The sequence below is a fragment of the Phyllobates terribilis genome, unplaced genomic scaffold, assembly GCF_046119375.1.
Source record: "Phyllobates terribilis strain yellow unplaced genomic scaffold, ASM4611937v1 Scaffold_11__3_contigs__length_659146591, whole genome shotgun sequence".
NCBI classification, from domain to species: domain Eukaryota; kingdom Metazoa; phylum Chordata; class Amphibia; order Anura; family Dendrobatidae; genus Phyllobates; species Phyllobates terribilis.
Window position 1 is genome coordinate 609,932,987 of NW_027362771.1, and position 24,616 is coordinate 609,957,602.

Here is a 24,616-nt window from a genome sequence, read left to right on the forward strand (position 1 = left end):
TGCTCAGCTCTGTCCGCCGCGTCTGCGGTTTTCGCTTTGCTCAGCTCTGTCCGCCGCGTCTGCGGTTTTCGCTTTGCTCAGCTCTGTCCGCCGCGTCTGCGGTTTTCGCTTTGCTCAGCTCTGTCCGCCGCGTCTGCGGTTTTCGCTTTGCTAAGCTCTGTCCGCCGCGTCTGCGGTTTTCGCTTTGCTCATCTCTCCGCCGCGTCTGCGGTTTTTGCTTTGCTCAGCTCTGTCCGCCGCGTCTGCGGTTTTCGCTTTGCTCAGCTCTGTCCGCCGCGTCTGCGGTTTTCGCTTTGCTCAGCTCTGTCCGCCGCATCTGCGGTTTTCGCTTTGCTCAGCTCTGTCCGCCGCGTCTGCGGTTTTCGCTTTGCTCAGCTCTGTCTACCGCGTCTGCGGTTTCAAATTTGTCTCCCAGTCTGTGCTGGACCCTACCCAGCCTGTGCTCTAGTCTGCCTGTTCCTGTATTCCCCGGTGTGGGTCAACAGCCGTGTCCGGAGTCTGACCTGGAGTAGACCCTGGTTCCTCTTCTCGGTTCCTCCCTGGTGCACTGGTGTCGTATGCCGTCGTGCGACCTTGGTCGGATCGGGCAGAAACTTAGTTACGCCCCTCCAGGCACTCTCCGGTTCATGGCACAGTGGAATCACTACATAAACACGCACACGCCAGTCAGTCCGGGCGTGTGCATTACAATTATATTCTTCTTTAGATATGAACCCTTCTTTTCATTTGATATTCATTTCTTTGTTCCTTTTTAGCAAGCTTTTAAGTTCAGTATTCAACCATCCTGGTCTCCATAAATGCTTTCCATTCTTCCTTCTTTTCGGGATTGTTACTGATTGTGCAGTGAGAATTTAATTTAGCAAAATCTCCCATCCTTCCTGGACATTTCTTTCCTTTATAACATTCTACCTTTCCTTCTTTTTTACTGAGTCCATTAAAAACTGCCTTTCTACAGTCCATTCTTAAAATCTCTGTTTTCGCAGGTTTTCCACCTTTTGTAGTTCAAAAGTATAGGATAGAATTACCGCTGTCTCCTAAATTCTCAATCCCCTTTACTTCCTCAACTGTTTCCTAATTTTTGGTAAAAATTAGATCCAAATAAATAATGGCAGCGGTGGGATTTGAACACACGCCTCCAGAGAGACTGGAGCCTTAATCCAGCGCCTTAAACCGCTCGGCCACGCTACCTCATATGGATGTTCAAACTTATTTAAATTACATATTTGCTAATGATATAAGTGGCAGAAAACATTGTATATCTAATTAGACAAAAATACAAATGTTATTATGCGTGAGCAACGTAATTATCAGGGATTTGTTTGTACATTGACTCTGGGGCACCATTTTGCAAAACATATGACTGTATCCAGATATTTAACTAATCTTTCCTCTGTTGGCTCAACCGCTAATTTTTAGATATCACTGAATTAGGTGGTATAGATTACTTGCTATGATCTCCCACATACAGGACACTCAAACATGAAGGATTCCTACACCCCAGCCTATACGTAACAGATAATCAGAAGCAGCAGCAAGGAAGACATTATACAGCAGTGCAGAGCAGTGTAGCTATGAATCCATCACTAGGGTGACTTACTGGAAAGCAGCAGAAGCAGCATGGCTCTGTTTATGTTTGCTAATCACTCTGCTCATCCTGTATTGATAATCCTAAAAAGGCAGCAGGGATATGAGCTAGCAGTTAGACTTCATTTGACCAAGATTGATTTTGGCAAATTTTGAGAATCGTTGATTATTGATTGAACTGACATCGATGTAACATAGATGGTAAATTATGTAATTAATTCTGATGCCTAAAGCCAACATGAGTATTCATATGCCGTATTGTTATGTATGACTTGCTCACATGTTCCTTTTCTTCTACAGCACAGTGAAGATCACTTGATGTTACATTTGCTTTCTTAGAGAACACAGAAGCAAAACAGGAATTTAAAAGTTCAGTCTTCTCAACATCATTATTGACCACTTTACCCTTTTCATCCTTTAAAAATCCTATAGCATCTTTGGCTTTTCTTTAACTTTTGACTTACTTCCAAAATCCTTTCTTATTGCTTTTGGTCTCTCTTGCAAGCCTCACTTCATTACTGGCTTTAGCTCTTCTAACGCTAGCACACCTTTCCCTGCAGACAGCATTATATTCTTCTTTAGATATGAACCCCTCTTTTCATTTGATATTCATTTCTTTGTTCCTTTTTAGCAAGCTTTTAAGTTCAGAATTCAGCCATCCTGGTCTCCATAAATGCTTTCCATTCTTCCTTCTTTTCGGGATTGTTACTGATTGTGCAGTGAGAATTTAATTTAGCAAAATCTCCCATCTTTCCTGGACATTTCTTTCCTTTAGAACATCCTACCTTTCCTTACTTTTTACTGAGTCCATTAAAAGCTGTCTTTCTACAGTCCAATCTTAAAATCTCAGTTTTCGCAGGTTTTCCTCCTTTTGTAGTTCAAAATTATAGGATACTATGATCGCTGACTCCTAAGTTCTCAAACCCCTTTACTTCCTCAACCGTTTCCTAATTTTTGGTAAAAATTTGATCCAAATAAATAATGGCAACGGTGGGATTTGAACCCACGCCTCCAGACAGACTGGAGCCTTAATCTAGCGCCTAGACCACTCCGCCACGCTACCTCTTACATATGTTTAAAGATATTTATATCAGTAGTTTGCTTTTGATGTAAGTGGCAGAAAATATTTTATATCCAATATGACAAAAAGACAAATGTTATTATGCAACAGCAACGTAATTATCACGGAATTGTTTGTACATTGACTTTGGGGCACCATTTTACAAAACATATAACTTGTATCCAGATATTTAACTAATCTTTCCTTTGTTGGCTCATCGGCTAATTTTTAGATATCAATAAATTAGGTGGTATAGATTACTTGCTATGATCTCCCATATACAGGACCCTCAAACATGAAGGATTCCTACACCCCTGCCTGTACGTAACAGATAATCAGAAGCAGCAAGGAAGACATTATACAGCAGTGCAGAGCAGTGTAGCTATGTATCCATCACTAGGGTGACATACTGGAAAGCAGCAGAAGCAGCATGGCTCTGTTTATGTTTGCTAATCACTCTACTCATCCTGTATTGATAATCCAAAAAAGGCAGCAGGGATATGAGCTAGCAGTTAGACTTCTTTTGACCAAGATTGATTTTGGCACATTTTGAGAATGGCTGATCATTGATTGAACTGACATGGATGTAACATAGATGGTAAATTATGTAATTAATTCTGATGCCTAAAGCCAACATGACTATTCACATGCCGTATTCATACGTATGACTTGCTCACATGTTCCTTTTCTTCTACAGCACAGTGAAGATCACTTGATGTTACATTTACTTTCTTAGAGAACACAGAAGCCAAATAGGAATTAAAAAGTTCAGTCTTCTCAACATCATTATTGACCACTTTACCCTTTTCATCTTTTAAAAATCCTATAGCATCTTTGGCTTTTCTTTAACTTTTGACTTACTTCCAAAATCCTTTCTTATTGCTTTTGGTCTCTCTTGCAAGCCTCAATTCATTACTGGCTTTAGCTCTTCTAATGCTAGCCCAGCTTTCCCTGCAGACAGCATTATATTCTTCTTTCCATTTGATATTCATTTCTTTGTTCCTTTTTAGCAAGCTTTTCAGTTCAGTATTCAGCCATCCTGGTCTCCATATATGCTTTCAATTCTTCCTTCTTTTCGGGATTGTTACTGAATGTGCTGTGAGAATTTAATTTAGCAAAATCTCCCATCCTTCCTGGACATTACTTTCCTTTAGAACATCCTACCTTTCCTTCCTTTTTACTGAGTCCATTAAAAACTGCCTTTCTACAGTCCAATCTTAAAATCTCAGTTTTCGCAGGTTTTCCTCCTTTTGTAGTTCAAAAGTATAGGATAGAAAAACCGCTGCCTCCTAAAATCTCTATCCCCTTTACTTCCTCAACTGTTTCCTAATTTTTAGCAAAAATTAGATCCAAATAAGTGATGGCGGCGGTGGGATTTGAACCCATGCTTCCAGAGAGATTGAAGCCTAAATCCAGCACCTTAGAATGCTCTGCCACGCTACCTCTTACATATGTTTAATGTTATTTATATCAAAAGTTTGCTTTTGATGTAAGTGGCAGAAAATATTTTATATCCAATAATACAAAAAGACAAATGTTATTATGCAACAGCAACGTAATTATTAGGGAATTGTTTGTACATTGACTCTGGGGCACCATTTTACAAAACATATGACTTGTATCCAGATATTTAACTAATCTTTCCTCTGTTGGCTCATCCGCTAATTTTTAGATATCACTGAATTAGGTGGTATAGATTACTTGCTATGATCTCCCATATACAGGACCCTCAAATATGAAGGATTCCTACACCCCTGCCTGTACGTAACAGATAATCAGAAGCAGCAGCAAGGAAGACATTATACAGCAGTGCAGAGCAGTGTAGCTATGAGTTCATCAATAGGGTGACTTACTGGATAGCAGCAGAAGCAGCATGGCACTGTTTATGTTTGCTAATCACTCTACTCATCCTGTATTGATAATCCTAAAAAGGCAGCAGGGATATGAGCTAGCAGTTAGACTTCTTTTGACCAAGATTGATTTTGGCAAATTTTGAGAATGGTTGATCATTGATTGAACTGACATGGATGTAACATAGATGGTAAATTATGTAGTTAATTCTGATGCCTAAAGCCAACATGACTATTCATATGCCATATTCATACGTATGACTTGCTCACATGTTCCTTTTCTTCTACAGCACAGTGAAGATCACTTGATGTTACATTTACTTTCTTAGAGAACACAGAAGCCAAATAGGAATTTAAAAGTTCAGTCTTCTCAAAATCATTATTGACCACATTACCCTTTTCATCTTTTAAAAATCCTATAGCATCTTTGGCTTTTCTTTAACTTTTGACTTACTTCCAAAATCCTTTCTTATTGCTTTTGGTCTCTCTTGCAAGCCTCAATTCATTACTGGCTTTAGCTCTTCTAACTCTAGCCCAGCTTTCCCTGCAGACAGCATTATATTCTTCTTTAGATATGAACCCTTCTTTCCATTTGATACTCATTTCTTTGTTCCTTTTCAGCAAGCTTTTAAGTTCAGTATTCAGCCATCCTGGTCTCAATAAATGCTTTCCATTCTTCCTTCTTTTCGGGATTGTTACTGATTGTGCAGTGAGAATTTAATTTAGCAAAATCTCCCATCTTTCCTGGACATTTCTTTCCTTTAGAACATCCTACCTTTCCTTACTTTTTACTGAGTCCATTAAAAACTGTCTTTCTACAGTTGAATCTTAAAATCTCAGTTTTCGCAGGTTTTCGTCCTTTTGTAGTTCAAAATTATAGAATACTATGATCGCTGCCTCCTAAGTTCTCAACCCCCTTTGCTTCCTCAACCGTTTCCTAATTTTTGGTAAAAATTTGATCCAAATAAACAATGGCAGTGGCGGAATTTGAACCAACGCCTCCAGAGAACCTGGAGCCTAAATCCAGCGCCTTAGACCGCTCGGCCACGCTACCTCTTACATACGGTTAAAGTTATTTATATCAGTAGTTTGCTTTTGATGTAAGTGGCAGAAAATATTTTATATCCAATATGACAAAAATACAAATGTTATTATGCAACAGCAACGTAATTATCAGGGAATTGTTTGTACATTGACTTTGGGGCACCATTTTACAAAACATATGACTTGTATCCAGATATTTAACTAATCTTTCCTCTGTTGGCACATCCGCTAATTTTTAGATATCACTGAATTAGGTGGTATAGATTACTTGCTATGATCTCCCATATACAGGACCCTCAAACATGAAGGATTCCTACACCCCTGCCTGTACGTAACAGATAATCAGAAGCAGCAAGGAAGACATTATACAGCAGTGCAGAGCAGTGTAGCTATGAATCCATCAGTAGGGTGACATCCTGGAAAGCAGCAGAAGCAGCATGGCTCTGTTTATGTTTGCTAATCACTCTACTCATCCTGTATTGATAATCCTAAAAAGGCAGCAGGGATATGAGCTAGCAGTTAGACTTCTTTTGACCAAGATTGATTTTGGCACATTTTGAGAATGGTTGATCATTGATTGAACTGACATGGATGTAACATAGATGGTAAATTATGTAATTAATTCTGATGCCTAAAGCCAACATGACTATTCACATGCCGTATTCATACGTATGACTTGCTCACATGTTTCTTTTCTTCTACAGCACAGTGAAGATCACTTGATGTTACATTTACTTTCTTAGAGAACACAGAAGCAAAATAGGAATTTAAAAGTTCAGTCTTCTCAACATCATTATTGACCACTTTACCCTTTTCATCTTTTAAAAATCCTATAGCATCTTTGGCTTTTCTTTAACTTTTGACTTACTTCCAAAATCCTTTCTTATTGCTTTTGGTCTCTCTTGCAAGCCTCAATTCATTACTGGCTTTAGCTCTTCTAACGCTAGCCCAGCTTTCCCTGCAGACAGCATTATATTCTTCTTTCCATTTGATATTCATTTCTTTGTTCCTTTTTAGCAAGCTTTTCAGTTCAGTATTCAGCCATCCTGGTCTCCATATATGCTTTCAATTCTTCCTTCTTTTCGGGATTGTTACTGATTGTGCTGTGAGAATTTAATTTAGCAAAATCTCCCATCCTTCCTGGACATTACTTTCCTTTAGAACATCCTACCTTTCCTTCCTTTTTACTGAGTCCATTAAAAACTGCCTTTCTACAGTCCAATCTTAAAATCTCAGTTTTCGCAGGTTTTTCTCCTTTTGTAGTTCAAAAGTATAGGATAGAATTACCGCTGCCTCCTAAAATCTCTATCCCCTTTACTTCCTCAACTGTTTCATAATTTTTAGTAAAAATTAGATCCAAATAAATGATGGCGGTGGTAGGATTTGAACCCATGCCTCCAGAGAGACTGAAGCCTAAATCCAGTACCTTAGACTGCTCGGCCACGCTACCTCTTACATATGTTTAATGTTATTTATATCAAAAGTTTGCTTTTGATGTAAGTGGCAGAAAATATTTTATATCCAATAATACAAAAAGACAAGTGTTATTATGCAACAGCAACGTAATTATTAGGGAATTGTTTGTACATTGACTCTGAGGCACCATTTTACAAAACATATGACTTGTATCCAGATATTTAACTAATCTTTCCTCTGTTGGCTCATCCGCTAATTTTTAGATATCACTGAATTAGGTGGTATAGATTACTTGCTATGATCTCCCATATACAGGACCCTCAAATATGAAGGATTCCTACACCCCTGCCTGTACGTAACAGATAATCAGAAGCAGCAGCAAGGAAGACATTATACAGCAGTGTAGAGCAGTGTAGCTATGAGTTCATCAATAGGGTGACTTACTGGATAGCAGCAGAAGCAGCGTGGCTCTGTTTATGTTTGCTAATCACTCTACTCATCATGTATTGATAATCCTAAAAAGGCAGCAGGGATATGAGCTAGCAGTTAGACTTCTTTTGACCAAGATTGATTTTGGCAAATTTTGAGAATGGTTTATCATTGATTGAACTGACATGGATGTAACATAGATGGTAAATTATGTAGTTAATTCTGATGCCTAAAGCCAACATGACTATTCATATGCCGTATTCATACGTATGACTTGCTCACATGTTCCTTTTCTTCTACAGCACAGTGAAGATCACTTGATGTTACATTTACTTTCTTAGAGAACACAGAAGCCAAATAGGAATTTAAAAGTTCAGTCTTCTCAACATCATTATTGACCACATTATTCTTTTCATCTTTTAAAAATCCTATAGCATCTTTGGCTTTTCTTTAACTTTTGACTTACTTCCAAAATCCTTTCTTATTGCTTTTGGTCTCTCTTGCAAGCCTCAATTCATTACTGGCTTTAGCTCTTCTAACTCTAGCCCAGCTTTCCCTGCAGACAGCATTATATTCTTCTTTAGATATGAACCCTTCTTTCCATTTGATACTCATTTCTTTGTTCCTTTTCAGCAAGCTTTTAAGTTCAGTATTCAGCCATCCTGGTCTCAATAAATGCTTTCCATTCTTCCTTCTTTTCGCGATTGTTACTGATTGTGCAGTGAGAATTTAATTTAGCAAAATCTCCCATCTTTCCTGGACATTTCTTTCCTTTAGAACATCCTACCATTCCTTACTTTTTACTGAGTCCATTAAAAACTGTCTTTCTACAGTCCAATCTTAAAATCTCAGTTTTCGCAGGTTTTCCACCTTTTGTAGTTCAAAAGTATAGGATAAAATTACTGCTGCCTCCTAAATTCTCAACCCCCTATACTTCCTCAACTGTTTCCTAATTTTTGGTAAAAATTAGATCCAAATAAATAATGGCAGTGGTGGGATTTGAACCCACGCCTCCAGAGAGACTGGAGCCTTAATCCAGCGCCTTAGACCGCTCGGCCACGCTACCTCATACGGATGTTCAAACTTATTTAAATCAGAAATATGCTAATGATATAAGATGCGGAAAACATTGTATAACTAATTAGACAAAAATACAAATGTTATTATGCATGAGCAACGCAATTATCAGGGATTTGTTTGTACATTGACTCTGGGGCACCATTTTGCAAAACATATGACTTGTATCCAGATATTTAACTAATCTTTCCTCTGTTGGCTCAACCGCTAATTTTTAGATATCACTAAATTAGGTGGTGTAGATTACTTGCTATGATCTCCCACATACAGGACACTCAAACATGAAGGATTCCTACACCGCTGCCTGTAGTAACAGATAATCAGAAGCAGCAGCAAGGAAGACATTATACAGCAGTGCAGAGCAGTGTAGCTATGAGTTCATCACTAGGGTGACTTACTGGAAAGCAGCAGAAGCAGCATGGCTCTGTTTATGTTTGCTAATCACTCTGCACATCCTGTATTGATAATCCTAAAAAGGCAGCAGGGATATGAGCTAGCAGTTAGACTTCATTTGACCAAGATTGATTTTGGCAAATTTTGAGAATCGTTGATCACTGATTGAACTGACATCGATGTAACATAGATGGTAAATTATGTAATTAATTCTGATGCCTAAAGCCAACATGACTATTCATATGCCGTATTCTTATGTATGACTTGCTCACATGTTCCTTTTCTTCAACAGCAAAGTGAAGATCACTTGATGTTACATTTGCTTTCTTAGAGAACACAGAAGCAAAATAGGAATTTAAAAGTTCAGTTTTCTCAACATCATTATTGACCACTTTACCCTTTTCATCCTTTAAAAATCCTATAGCATCTTTGGCTTTTCTTTAACATTTGACTTACTTCCAAAAACCTTTCTTATTGCCTTTGGTCTCTCTTGCAAGCCTCACTTCATTACTGGCTTTAGCTCTTCTAATGCTAGCCCAGCTTTCCCTGCAGACAGCATTATATTCTTTAGATATGAACCCTTCTTTTCATTTGATATTCATTTCTTTGTTCCTTTTTAGCAAGCTTTTCATTTCAGTATTTAGCCATCCTGGTCTCCATAAATGCTTTCCATTCTTCCTTCTTTTCGGGATTGTTACTAATTGTGCAGTGAGAATTTAATTTAGCAAAATCTCCCATCCTTCCTGGACATTTATTTCCTTTATAACATTCTACATTTCCTTCCTTTTTACTGAGTCCATTAAAAACTGCCTTTCTACAGTCCAATCTTAAAATCTTAGTTTTCACAGGTTTTCCACCTTTTGTAGTTCAAAAGTATAGGATAGAATTAACGCTGCCTCCTAAATTCTCAATCCCCTTTACTTCCTCAACTGTTTTCTAATTTTTGGTAAAAATTAGATCCAAATAAATAATGGCTGCGATGGGATTTGAACCCACGCCTCCAGAGAGACTGGAGCCTTAATCCAACGCCTTAGACCGCTCGGCCACGCTACCTCATTTGGATGTTCAAACTTATTTAAATCAGAAATTTGCTAATGATATAAGTGGCAGAAAACATTGTATATCTAATTAGACAAAAATACAAATGTTATTATGCATGAGCAACGTAGTTATCAGGGATTTGTTTTTACATTGACTCTGGGGCACCATTTTGCAAAACATATGACTTGTATCCAGATAATTATCTAATCTTTCCTCTGTTGGCTCATCCGCTAATTTTTAGATATCACTGAATTAGGTGGTATAGATTACTTGCTATGATCTCCCACATACAGGACACTCAAACATGAAGGATTCCTACACCCCTGCCTGTACGTAACAGATAATCAGAAGCAGCAGCAAGTAAGACATTATACAGCAGTGCAGAGCAGTGTAGCTATGAGTTCATCACTAGGGTGACTTACTGGAAAGCAGCAGAAGCAGCATGGCTCTGTTTATGTTTGCTAATCACTGTGCTCATCCTGTATTGATAATCCTAAAAAGGCAGCAGGGATATGAGCTAGCAGTTAGACCTCATTTGACCAAGATTGATTTTGGCAAATTTTGAGAATGGTTGATCATTGATTGAACTGACATGGATGTAACATAGATGGTAAATTATGTAATTAATTCTGATGCCTAAAGCTAACATGAACACTCATATGCAGTATTCATACGTATGACTTTTTAACATGTTCCTTTTCTTCTACAGCACATTGAAGATCACTTGATGTTACATTTGCTTTCTTAGAGAACAGAGATGCCAAATAGGAATTTAAAAGTTCAGTCTTCTCAACATCATTATTGACCACATTACCCTTTTCATCTTTTAAAAATCCTATAGCATCTTTGGCTTTTCTTTAACTTTTGACTTACTTCCAAAATCCTTTCTTATTGCTTTTGGTCTCTCTTGCAAGCCTCAATTCATTAATGGCTTTAGCTCTTCTAACGCTAGCCCAGCTTTCCCTGCAGACAGCATTATATTCTTGTTTAGATATGAACCCTTCTTTCCATTTGATACTCATTTCTTTGTTCCTTTTCAGCAAGCTTTTAAGTTCAGTATTCAGCCTTCCTGGTCTCAGTAAATGCTTTCCATTCTTCCTTCTTTTCAGGATTGTTACTGATTGTGCAGTGAGAATTAAATTTAGCAAAATCTCCCATCTTTCCTGGACATTTCTTTCCTTTAGAACATCCTACCTTTCCTTGCTTTTTACTGAGTCCATTAAAAACTGTCTTTCTACAGTCCAATCTTAAAATCTCAGTTTTCGCAGGTTTTCCTCCTTTTGTAGTTCAAAATTATAGTATAGCATGATCGCTGCCTCCTAAGTTCTCATCCCCCTTTACTTCCTCAACCGTTTCCTAATTTTTGGTAAAAATTTTATCCAAATAAATAATGGCAGCGGTGGGATTTGAACCGACGCCTCCAAAGAGACTAGAGCCTAAATCCAGCGCCTTAGACCGCTCGGCCACGCTACCTCTTACTTATGTTTAAAGTTATTTATATCAGAAGTTTACTTTTGATGTAAGTGGCAGAAAATATTTTATATCCAATATGACAAAAAGACAAATGTTATTATGTAACAGCAACGTAATTATCAGGGAATTGTTTGTACATTGACTTTGGGGCACCATTTTACAAAACATATGACTTGTATCCAGATATTTAACTAATCTTTCCTCTGTTGGCTCATCCGCTAATTTTTAGATATCACTGAATTAGGTGGTATAGATTATTTGCTATGATCTCCCACATACAGGACACTCAAACATCAAGGATTCCTACACCCCTGCCTGTACGTAACAGATAATCAGAAGCAGCAGCAAGGAAGAAGAGCAAATGTTGTTCCTATCTTCAAAAAGGGGAAGAAGGTGGACCCAGGGAACTATAGGCCGGTGAGTCTGACTTCTATACCAGGAAAGATCTTTGAACAAATTATTAAACATCATGTATGTAAGTACCTGGATAAGAATGAAGTGATTAACCAGAGTCAGCATGGGTTTGTAACTAACAAGTCATGTCAGACTAACTTAATTTCCTTCTATGACAGAATCACTGACTGGGTGGATCAGGGAAATGCTGTAGATATAGTATATCTTGACTTCAGCAAAGCATTTGACAAAGTATCTCACACCATCCTTATTGAAAAAATTACCAAGTATGCAATGGACCAGGCAACTGTTAGGTGGATTCATAACTGGCTTAGTGATCGGACTCAAAGGGTGGTTGTAAATGGCTTCACATCCAGCTGGATGAATGTCTCAAGTGGGATACCACAGGGCTCTGTCCTGGGACCTGTATTGTTCAACATTTTCATCAATGATTTAAATGAAGGAATTGAGGGTAAACTGATTAAATTTGCTGATGACACAAAGCTAGGAGGGATAGCTAATACTAGAGAAGAGAGAGAGAGGATTCAAAAAGACCTAAATAAACTGGAGCAGTGGGCAGCAACCAACAGAATGGTTTTTAACAGGGAAAAATGCAAAGTACTACATCTGGGCAATAAAAATGAAAAAAGCATATACAGAATGGGAGGAATAGAGCTAAGCAACAGTACATGTGAAAAAGACTTAGGTATACTAATAGATCATAGACTGAACATGAGTCAACAGTGTGATGCAGCAGCAAAAAAGGCAAATACAATTCTGGGATGTATTAACAGAAGCATACAGTCTAGATCACGTGAAGTCATTATCGGTCTTTACTCCTCTTTGGTCAGACCTCATCTGGAATACTGTGTACAGTTTTGGGCACCACATTTTAAAAAAGACATAGACAAACTGGAACAAGTTCAGAGAAGAGCGACCAGAATGGTGACTGGTCTGCAAACCATGTCCTATGAGGAACGGTTGCAGGATTTGGGAATGTTTAGCTTGCAAAAAAGAAGACTGAGAGGAGACTTAATAGCTGTCTACAAATATGTCAAGGGTTGTCACATTGTAGAAGGATCATCTTTATTCTCATTTGCACAGGGAAAGACTAGAAGCAACGGGATGAAACTAAATGGGAGGAGACACAGATTAGATATTAGAAAAAACTTTTTGACAGTTAGGGTGATTAATGAGTGGAACAGGCTGCCACGAGAGGTGGTGAGTTCCCCTTCAATGGACGTCTTCAAACAGAGGCTGGACAGACATCTGTCTGAGATGATTTAGTGAATCCTGCTTTGAGCAGGGGGTTGGACCAGATGACCCAGGAGGTCTCTTCCAACTCTACCATTCTATGATTCTATGATTCTAAGACATTATACAGCAGTGCAGAGCAGTGTAGCTATGAATCCATCACTAGGGTGACTTACTGGAAAGCAGCAGAAGCAGCATGGCTCTGTTTATGTTTGCTAATCACTCTACTCATCCTGTATTGATAATCCTATAAGGCAGCAGGGATATGACCTAGCAGTTAGGCTTCTTTTGACCAAGATTGATTTTGGCAAATTTTGAGAATGGTTGATCATTGATTGAACTGACATGGATGTAACATAGATGGTAAATTATGTAATTAATTCTGATGCCTAAAGCCAACATGACTATTCACATGCTGTATTCATACGTATGACTTGCTCACATGTTCCTTTTCTTCTACAGCCGGTGAAGATCACTTGATGTTACATTTACTTTCTTAGAGAACACAGAAGCCAAATAGGAAATTAAAAGTTCAGTCTTCTCAACATCATTATTGACCACTTTACCCTTTTCATCTTTTAAAAATCCTAAAGCATCTTTGGCTTTTCTTTAACTTTTGAATAACTTCCAAAATCCTTTCTTATTGCTTTTGGTCTCTCTTGCAAGCCTCAATTCATTACTGGCTTTAGCTCTTCTAATGCTAGCCCAGCTTTCCCTGCAGACAGCATTATATTCTTCTTTCCATTTGATATTCATTTCTTTGTTCCTTTTTAGCAAGCTTTTAAGTTCAGTATTCAGCCATCCTGGTCTCCATAAATGCTTTCCATTCTTCCTTCTTTTCGGGATTGTTACTGATTGTGCTGTGAGAATTTAATTTAGCAAAATCTCCCATCCTTCCTGGACATTACTTTCCTTTCAAACATCCTACCTTTCCTTCCTTTTTACTGAGTCCATTAAAAACTGCCTTTCTACAGTCCAATCTTAAAATCTCACTTTTCGCAGGTTTTCCTCCTTTTGTAGTTCAAAAGTATAGGATAGAATTACCGCTGCCTCCTAAAATCTCTATCCCCTTTACTTCCTCAACTGTTTCCTAATTTTTGGTAAAAATTAGATCCAAATAAATGATGGTGGTGGTGGGATTTGAACCCAAGCCTCCAGAGAGACTGAAGCCTAAATCCAGAATCTTAGACTGCTCGGCCACGCTACCTCTTAGATATGTTTAATGTTATTTATATCAAAAGTTTGCTTTTGATGTAAGTGGCAGAAAATATTTTATATCCAATAATACAAAAAGACAAATGTTATTATGTATGAGCCACGTAATTATCAGGGATTTGTTTGTACATTGACTCTGGGGCACCATTTTACAAAACATATGACTTGTATCCAGATATTTAACTAATCTTTCCTCTGTTGGCTCATCCGCTAATTTTTAGACATCACTGAATTAGGTGGTATAGATTACTTGCTATGATCTCCCATATACAGGACACTCAAACATGAAGGATTCCTACACCCCTGCCTGTACGTAACAGATAATCAGAAGCAGCAGCAAGGAAGACATTATACAGCAGTGCAGAGCAGTGTAGCTATGAGTTCATCAATAGGTTGACTTACTGGATAGCAGCAGAAGCAGCATGGCTCTGATTATGTTTGCTAATCACGATACTTATCCTGTATTGATAATGCTAAAAAGGCAGCAGGGATATGAGCTAGCAGTTAGACTTCTTTTGACCAAGATTGATTTTGGCAAATTTTGAGAATGGTTGATCATTGATTGAACTGACATGGATGTAACATAGATGGTAAATTATGTAGTTAATTCTGATGCCTAAAGCCAACATGACTATTCATATGCTGTATTCATATGTATGACTTGCTCACATGTTCCTTTTCTTCTACAGCACAGTGAAGATCACTTGATGTTACGTTTGCTTTCTTAGAGAACACAGAAGCAAAACAGGAATTTAAAAGTTCAGTCTTCTCAACATCATTATTGACCACTTTACCCTTTTCATCCTTGAAAAATCCTATAGCATCTTTGGCTTTTCTTTAACTTTTGACTTACTTCCAAAATCCTTTCTTATTGCTTTTGGTCTCTCTTGCAAGCCTCACTTCATTACTGGCTTTAGCTCTTCTAACGCTAGCCCACCTTTCCCTGCAGACAGCATTATATTCTTCTTTAGATATGAACCCTTCTTTTCATTTGATATTCATTTCTTTGTTCCTTTTTAGCAAGCATTTAAGTTCAGTATTCAGCCATCCTGGTCTCCATAAATGCTTTCCATTCTTCCTTCTTTTCAGGATTGTTACTGACTGTGCAGTGAGAATTTAATTTAGCAAAATCTCCCATCCTTCCTGGACATTTCTTTCCTTTATAACATTCTACCTTTCCTTCCTTTTTACTGAGTCCATTAAAAACTGCCTTTCTACAGTCCAATCTTAAAATCTCAGTTTTCGCAGGTTTTCCACCTTTTGTAGTTCAAAAGTATAGGATAGAATTACGGCTGTCTCCTAAATTCTCAATCCCCTTTACTTCCTCAACTGTTTCCTAATTTTTGGTAAAAATTAGATCCAAATAAATAAAGGCAGTGCTGGGATTTGAACCCACGCCTCCAGAGAGACTGGAGCCTTAATCCAGTGCCTTAGACCGCTCGGCCACGCTACCTCATACGGATGTTCAAACTTATTTAAATTAGATATTTGCTAATGATATAAGTGGCAGAAAACATTGTATATCTAATTAGACAAAAATACAAATGTTATTATGCATGAGCAACGTAATTATCAGGGATTTGTTTGTACATTGACTCTGGGGCACCATTTTGCAAAACATATGACGTGTATCCAGATATTTAACTAATCTTTCCTCTGTTGGCTCAACCGCTAATTTTTAGATATCACTGAATTAGGTGGTATAGATTACTTGTTATGATCTCCCACATACAGGACACTCAAACATGAAGGATTCCTACACCCCAGCCTGTACGTAACAGATAATCAGAAGCAGCAGCAAGGAAGACATTATACAGCAGTGCAGAGCAGTGTAGCTATGAATCCATCACTAGGGTGACTTACTGGAAAGCAGCAGAAGCAGCATGGCTCTGTTTATGTTTGCTAATCACTCTGCTCATCCTGTATTGATAATCCTAAAAAGGCAGCAGGGATATGAGCTAGCAGTTAGACTTCATTTGACCAAGATTGATATTGGCAAATTTTGAGAATCGTTGATCATTGATTGAACTGACATCGATGTAACATAGATGGTAAATTATGTAATTAATTCTGATGCCTAAAGCCAACATGACTATTCATATGCCGTATTGTTATGTATGACTTGCTCACATGTTCCTTTTCTTCTACAGCACAGTGAAGATCACTTGATGTTACATTTGCTTTCTTAGAGAACACAGAAGCAAAACAGGAATTTAAAAGTTCAGTCTTCTCAACATCATTATTGACCACTTTACCCTTTTCATCCTTTAAAAATCCTATAGCATCTTTGGCTTTTCTTTAACTTTTGACTTACTTCCAAAATCCTTTCTTATTGCTTTTGGTCTCTCTTGCAAGCCTCACTTCATTACTGGCTTTAGCGCTTCTAACGCTAGCCCACCTTTCCCAGCAGACAGCATTATATTCTTCTTTAGATATGAACACTTCTTTTCATTTGATATTCATTTCTTTGTTCCTTTTTAGCAGGCTTTTAAGTTCAGTATTCAGCCATCCTGGTCTCCATAAATGCTTTCCATTCTTCCTTCTTTTTGGGATTGTTACTGATTGTGCAGTGAGAATTTAATTTAGCAAAATCTCCCATCCTTCCTGGACATTTCTTTCCTTAAGAACATCCTACTTTTCCTTCCTTTTTACTGAGTCCATTAAAAACTGCCTTTCTACAGTCCAATCTTAAAATCTCAGTTTTCGCAGGTTTTCCACCTTTTGTAGTTCAAAAGTATAGGATAAAATTACTGCTGCCTCCTAAATTCTCAACCCCCTATACTTCCTCAACTGTTTCCTAATTTTTGGTAAAAATTAGATCCAAATAAATAATGGCAGTGGTGGGATTTGAACCCACGCCTCCAGAGAGAAGGAGCCTTAATCCAGTGCCTTAGACCGCTCGGCCACGCTACCTCAAGTGGATGTTCAAAATTATTTAATTCAGAAATTTGCTAATGAAATAAGTTGCGGAAAACATTGTATAACTAATTAGACAAAAATACAAATGTTATTATGCATGAGCAACGTAATTATCAGGGATTTGTTTGTACATTGACTCTGGGGCACCATTTTACAAAACATATGACTTGTATCCAGATATTTAACTAATCTTTCCTCTGTTGGCTCATCCGCTAATTTTTAGATATCACTGAATTATGTGGTATAGATTACTTGCTATGATCTCCCATATACAGGACACTCAAACATGAAGGATTCCTACACCCCTGCCTGTACGTAACAGATAATCAGAAGCAGCAGCAAGGAAGACATTATACAGCAGTGCAGAGCATTGTAGCTATGAGTTCATCAATAGGTTGACTTACTGGAAAGCAGCAGAAGCAGCATGGCTCTGTTTATGTTTGCTAATCACTCTACTCATCCTGTATTGATAATCCTAAAAAGGCAGCAGGGATATGAGCTAGCAGTTAGACTTCTTTTGACCAAGATTGATTTTGGCAAATTTTGAGAATGGTTGATCATTGATTGAACTGACATGGATGTAACATAGATGGTAAATTATGTAGTTAATTCTGATGCCTAAAGCCAACATGACTATTCATATGCCGTATTCATACGTATGACTTGCTCACATGTTCCTTTTCTTCTACAGCACAGTGAAGATCACTTGATGTTACATTTGCTTTCTTAGAGAACACAGAAGCAAAACAGGAAGTTAAAAGTTCAGTCTTCTCAACATCATTATTGACCACTTTACCCTTTTCATCCTTTAAAAATCCTATAGCATCTTTGGCTTTTCTTTAACTTTTGACTTACTTCCAAAATCCTTTCTTATTGCTTTTGGTCTCTCTTGCAAGCCTCACTTCATTACTGGCTTTAGCTCTTCTAACGCTAGCCCACCTTTCCCTGGAGACAGCATTATATTCTTCTTTAGATAAGAACCCTTCTTTTCATTTGATATTCATTTCTTTGTTCCTTTTTAGCAAGCTTTTAAGTTCAGTATTCAGCCATCCTGGTCTCCATAAATGCTTTCCATTCTTCCTTCTTTTCGGGATTGTTACTGATTGTGCAGTGAGAATTAAATTTAGCAAAATCTCCCATCTTTCCTGGACATTTCTTTCCTTTAGAACATCCTACCTTTCCTTACTTTTTACTGAGTCCATTAAAAACTGTCTTTCTACAGTCCAATCTTAAAATCTCAGTTTTCGCAGGTTTTCCTCCTTTTGTAGTTCAAAATTATAGGATAGCATGATCGCTGCCTCCTAAGTTCTCAACCTCCTTTACTTCCTCAACCGTTTCCTAATTTTTGGTAAAAATTTGATCCAAATAAATAATGGCAGCGGTGGGATTTGAACCAACGCCTCCAGAGAGACTAGAGCTTAAATCCAGCGCCTTAGACTGCTCGGCCACGCTACCTCTTACATATGTTTAAAGTTATTTATATCAGAAGTTTACTTTTGATGTAAGTGGCAGAAAATATTTTATATCCAATATGACAAAAAGACAAATGTTATTATGCAACAGCAACGTAATTATCAGGGAATTGTTTGTACATTGACTTTGGGGCACCATTTTACAAAACATATGACTTGTATCCAGATATTTAACTAATCTTTCCTCTGTTGGCTCATCCGCTAATTTTTAGATATCACTGAATTAGGTGGTATAGATTATTTGCTATGATCTCCCACATACAGGACACTCAAACATGAAGGATTCCTACACCCCTGCCTGTACGTAACAGATAATCAGAAGCAGCAGCAAGGAAGACATTATACAGCAGTGCAGAGCAGTGTAGCTATGAATCCATCACTAGGGTGACTTACTGGAAAGCAGCAGAAGCAGCATGGCTCTGTTTATGTTTGCTAATCACTCTACTCATCCTGTATTGATAATCCTAAAAGGCAGCAGGGATATGAGCTAGCAGTTAGACTTCTTTTGACCAAAATTGATTTTTGCAAATTTTGAGAATGGTTGATCATTAATTGAACTGACATGGATGTAACATAGATGGTAAATTATGTAATTAATTCTGATGCCTAAAGCCAACATGACTATTCACATGCTGTATTCATACGTATGACTTGCTCACATGTTTCTTTTCTTCTACAGCACAGTGAAGATCACTTGATGTTACATTTACTTTCTTAGAGAACACAGAAGCCAAATAGGAAATTAAAGGTTCAGTCTTCTCAACATCATTATTGACCACTTTACCCTTTTCATCTTTTAAAAATCCTAAAGCATCTTTGGCTTTTCTTTAACTTTTGATTTACTTCCAAAATCCTTTCTTATTGCTTTTGGTCTCTCTTGCAAGCCTCAATTCATTACTGGCTTTAGATCTTCTAATGCTAGCCCAGCTTTCCCTGCAGACAGCATTATATTCTTCTTTCCATTTGATATTCATTTCTTTGTTCCTTTTTAGCAAGCTTTTAAGTTCAGTATTCAGCCATCCTGGTCTCCATAAATGCTTTCCATTCTTCCTTCTTTTCGGGATAGTAACTGATTGTGCTGTGAGAATTTAATTTAGCAAAATCTCCCATCCTTCCTGGACATTACTTTCCTTTCGAACATCCTACCTTTCCTTCCTTTTTACTGAGTCCATTAAAAACTGCCTTTCTACAGTCCAATCATAAAATCTCAGTTTTCGCAGGTTTTCCTCCTTTTGTAGTTCAAAAGTATAGGATAGAATTACCGCTGCCTCCTAAAATCTCTATCCTCTTTACTTCCTCAATTGTTTCCTAATTTTTGGTAAAAATTAGATCCAAATAAATGATGGTGGCGGTGGGATTTGTACCCAAGCCTCCAGAGAGACTGAAGCCTAAATCCAGCACCTTAGACTGCTCGGCCACGCTACCTCTTACATATGTTTAATGTTATTTATATCAAAAGTTTGCTTTTGATGTAAGTGGCAGAAAATATTTTATATCCAATAATACAAAAAGACAAATGTTATTATGTATGAGCAACGTAATTATCAGGGATTTGTTTGTACATTGACTCTGGGGCACCTTTTTACAAAACATATGACTTGTATCCAGATATTTAACTAATCTTTCCTCTGTTGGCTCATCCGCTAATTTTTAGATATCACTGAATTAGGTGGTATAGATTACTTGCTATGATCTCCCATATACAGGACACTCAAACATGAAGGATTCCTACACCCCTGCCTGTACGTAACAGATAATCAGAAGCAGCAGCAAGGAAGACATTATACAGCAGTGCAGAGCATTGTAGCTATGAGTTCATCAATAGGTTGACTTACTGGATAGCAGCAGAAGCAGCATGGCTCTGTTTATGTTTGCTAATCACTCTACTCATCCTGTATTGATAATCCTAAAAAGGCAGCAGGGATATGAGCTAGCAGTTAGACTTCTTTTGACCAAGATTGATTTTGGCAAATTTTGAGAATGGTTGATCATTGATTGAACTGACATGGATGTAACATAGATGGTAAATTATGTAGTTAATTCTGATGCCTAAAGCCAACATGACTATTCATATGCCGTATTCATACGTATGACTTGCTCACATGTTCCTTTTCTTCTACAGCACAGTGAAGATCACTTGATGTTACATTTGCTTTCTTAGAGAACACAGAAGCAAAACAGGAATTTAAAAGTTCAGTCTTCTCAACATCATTATTGACCACTTTACCCTTTTCATCCTTTAAAAATCCTATAGCATCTTTGGCTTTTCTTTAACTTTTGACTTACTTCCAAAATCCTTTCTTATTGCTTTTGGTCTCTCTTGCAAGCCTCACTTCATTACTGGCTTTAGCTCTTCTAACGCTAGCCCACCTTTCCCTGCAGACATCATTATATTCTTCTTTAGATATGAACCCTTCTTTTCATTTGATATTCATTTCTTTGTTCCTTTTTAGCAAGCTTTTCAGTTCAGTATTCAGCCATCCTGGTCTCCATAAATGCTTTCCATTCTTCCTTCTTTTCGGGATTGTTACTGATTGTGCAGTGAGAATTAAATTTAGCAAAATCTCCCATCTTTCCTGGACATTTCTTTCCTTTAGAACATCCTACCTTTCCTTACTTTTTACTGAGTCCATTAAAAACTGTCTTTCTACAGTCCAATCTTAAAATCTCAGTTTTCGCAGGTTTTCCTCCTTTTGTAGTTCAAAATTATAGGATAGCATGATCGCTGCCTCCTAAGTTCTCAACCCCCTTTACTTCCTCAACCGTTTCCTAATTTTTGGTAAAAATTTGATCAAAATAAATGGCAGTGGTGGGATTTGAACTAACGCCTCCAGAGAGTCTAGAGCCTAAACCCAGCGCCTTAGACCGCTCGGCCACACTACCTCTTACATATGTTTAAAGTTATTTATATCAGAAGTTTGCTTTTGATGTAAGTGGCAGAAAATATTTTATATCCAATATGACAAAAAGACAAATGTTATTATGCAACAGCAACGTAATTATCAGGGAATTGTTTGTACATTGACTTTGGGGCACCATTTTACAAAACATATGACTTGTATCCAGATATTTAACTAATCTTTCCTCTGTTGGCTCATCCGCTAATTTTTAGATATCACTGAATTAGGTGGTATAGATTATTTGCTATGATCTCCCACATACAGGACACTCAAACATGAAGGATTCTTACACCCCTGCCTGTACGTAACAGATAATCAGAAGCAGCAGCAAGGAAGACATTATACAGCAGTGCAGAGCAGTGTAGCTATGAATCCATCACTAGGGTGACTTACTGGAAAGCAGCAGAAGCAGCATGGCTCTGTTTATGTTTGCTAACGCTAGCCCACCTTTCCCAGCAGACAGCATTATATCCTTCTTTAGATATGAACACTTCTTTTCATTTGATATTCATTTCTTTGTTCCTTTTTAGCAAGCTTTTAAGTTCAGTATTCAGCCATCCTGGTCTCCATAAATGCTTTCCATTCTTCCTTCTTTTTGGGATTGTTACTGATTGTGCAGTGAGAATTTAATTTAGCAAAATCTCCCATCCTTCCTGGACATTTCTTTCCTTTAGAACATCCTACTTTTCCTTCATTTTTACTGAGTCCATTAAAATCTGCATTTCTACAGTCCAATCTTAAAATCTCAGTTTTCGCAGGTTTTCCACCTTTTGTAGTTCAAAAGTATAGGATAAAATTACCGCTGCCTCCTAAATTCTCAACCCCCTATACTTCCTCAACTGTTTCCTAATTTTTGGTAAAAATTAGATCAAAATAAATCATGGCAGCGGTGGGATTTGAACCCACGCCTCCAGAGAGACTGGAGCCTTAATCCAGCGCCTTAGACCGCTTGGCCACGCTACCTCACACGGATGTTCAAACTTATTTAAATTAGATATTTGCTAATGATATAAGTTGCAGAAAACATTGTATAACTAATTAGACAAAAATACAAATGTTATTATGCATGAGCAACGTAGTTATCAGGGATTTGTTTGTACATTGACTCTGGGGCACCATTTTACAAAACATATGACTTGTATCCAGATATTTAACTAATCTTTCCTCTGTTGGCTCAACCGCTAATTTTTAGATATCACTGAATTAGGTGGTATAGATTACTTGCTATGATCTCCCACATACAGGACACTCAAACATGAAGGATTCCTACACCCCAGCCTGTACGTAACAGATAATCAGAAGCAGCAGCAAGGAAGACATTATACAGCAGTGCAGAGCAGTGTAGCTATGAATCCATCACTAGGGTGACTTACTGGAAAGCAGCAGAAGCAGCATGGCTCTGTTTATGTTTGCTAATCACTCTGCTCATCCTGTATTGATAATCCTAAAAAGGCAGCAGGGATATGAGCTAGCAGTTAGACTTCATTTGACCAAGATTGATTTTGGCAAATTTTGAGAATCGCTGATCATTGATTGAACTGACATCGATGTAACATAGATGGTAAATTATGTAATTAATTCTGATGCCTAAAGCCAACATGACTATTCATATACCGTATTGTTATGTATGACTTGCTCACATGTTCCTTTTCTTCTACAGCACAGTGAAGATCACTTGATGTTACATTTGCTTTCTTAGAGAACACAGAAGCAAAACAGGAATTTAAAAGTTCAGTCTTCTCAACATCATTATTGACCACTTTACCCTTTTCATCTTTTAAAAATCCTATAGCATCTTTGGCTTTTCTTTAACTTTTGACTTACTTCCAAAATCCTTTCTTATTGCTTTTGGTCTCTCTGGCAAGCCTAACTTCATTACTGGCTTTAGCTCTTCTAACGCTAGCCCACCTTTCCCTGCAGACAGCATTATATTCTTCTTTAGATATGAACCCTTCTTTTCATTTGATATTCATTTCTTTGATCCTTTTAAGCAAGCTTTTAAGTTCAGTATTCAGCCATCCTGGTCTCCATAAATGCTTTCCATTCTTCCTTCTTTTTGGGATTGTTACTGATTGTGCAGTGAGAATTTAATTTAGCAAAATCTCCCATCCTTCCTGGACATTTCTTTCCTTTAGAACATCCTACTTTTCCTTCCTTTTTACTGAGTCCATTAAAAACTGCCTTTCTACAGTCCAATCTTAAAATCTCAGTTTTCACAGGTTTTCCACCTTTTTTAGTTCAAAAGTATAGGATAGAATTACCGCTGTCTCCTAAATTCTCAATCCCCTTTACTTCCTCAACTGTTTCCTAATTTTTGGTAAAAATTAGATCTAAATAAATAATGGCAGCGGTGGGATTTGAACCCACGCTTCCAGAGAGAATGGAGCCTTAATCCAGCACCTTAGACCACTCAGCCACGCTACCTCATACGGATGTTCAAACTTATTTAAATCAGAAATTTGCTAATGATATAAGTTGCAGAAAACATTGTATAACTAATTAGACAAAAATACAAATGTTATTATGCATGAGCAACGCAGTTATCAGGGATTTGTTTGTACATTGACTCTGGGGCACCATTTTACAAAACATATTTCTTGTATCCAGATATTTAACTAATCTTTCCTCTGTTGGCTCAACCGCTAATTTTTAGATATCACTGAATTAGGTGGTATAGATTACTTGCTATGATCTCCCACATACAGGACACTCAAACATGAAGGATTCCTACACCCCAGCCTGTACGTAACAGATAATCAGAAGCAGCAGCAAAGAAGACATTATACAGCAGTGCAGAGCAGTGTAGCTATGAATCCATCACTAGTGTAACTTACTGGAAAGCAGCAGAAGCAGCATGGCTCTGTTTATGTTTGCTAATCACTCTGCTCATCCTGTATTGATAATCCTAAAAAGGCAGCAGGGATATGAGCTGGCAGTTAGACTTCATTTGACCAAGATTGATTTTGGCAAATTTTGAGAATCGTTGATCATTGATTGAACTGACATCGATGTACAAAGATGGTAAATTATGTAATTAATTCTGATGCCTAAAGCCAACATTGCTATTCATATGCCGTATTGTTATGTATGACTTGC

General features: G+C 37.7%; 7 non-coding genes across 7 annotated transcripts; all 7 read right to left on the reverse strand.

The window, feature by feature from the left end:
• Positions 1-1,106: 1,106 nt before the first annotated feature.
• Positions 1,107-1,188, reverse strand: TRNAL-AAG (transfer RNA leucine (anticodon AAG)). The gene has a single exon. It is a non-coding gene; the product is annotated as a tRNA-Leu (tRNA).
• A 7,179-nt stretch (positions 1,189-8,367) lies between these two features.
• TRNAL-AAG (transfer RNA leucine (anticodon AAG)) lies at positions 8,368-8,449 on the reverse strand. The gene has a single exon. It is a non-coding gene; the product is annotated as a tRNA-Leu (tRNA).
• Positions 8,450-9,824: 1,375 nt separating this feature from the next.
• On the reverse strand, positions 9,825-9,906 carry TRNAL-AAG (transfer RNA leucine (anticodon AAG)). The gene has a single exon. It is a non-coding gene; the product is annotated as a tRNA-Leu (tRNA).
• A 1,379-nt stretch (positions 9,907-11,285) lies between these two features.
• On the reverse strand, positions 11,286-11,367 carry TRNAL-UAG (transfer RNA leucine (anticodon UAG)). The gene has a single exon. It is a non-coding gene; the product is annotated as a tRNA-Leu (tRNA).
• A 4,233-nt stretch (positions 11,368-15,600) lies between these two features.
• Positions 15,601-15,682, reverse strand: TRNAL-AAG (transfer RNA leucine (anticodon AAG)). The gene has a single exon. It is a non-coding gene; the product is annotated as a tRNA-Leu (tRNA).
• Positions 15,683-22,401: 6,719 nt separating this feature from the next.
• TRNAL-AAG (transfer RNA leucine (anticodon AAG)) lies at positions 22,402-22,483 on the reverse strand. The gene has a single exon. It is a non-coding gene; the product is annotated as a tRNA-Leu (tRNA).
• Positions 22,484-23,862: 1,379 nt separating this feature from the next.
• Positions 23,863-23,944, reverse strand: TRNAL-AAG (transfer RNA leucine (anticodon AAG)). The gene has a single exon. It is a non-coding gene; the product is annotated as a tRNA-Leu (tRNA).
• Positions 23,945-24,616: the final 672 nt, after the last annotated feature.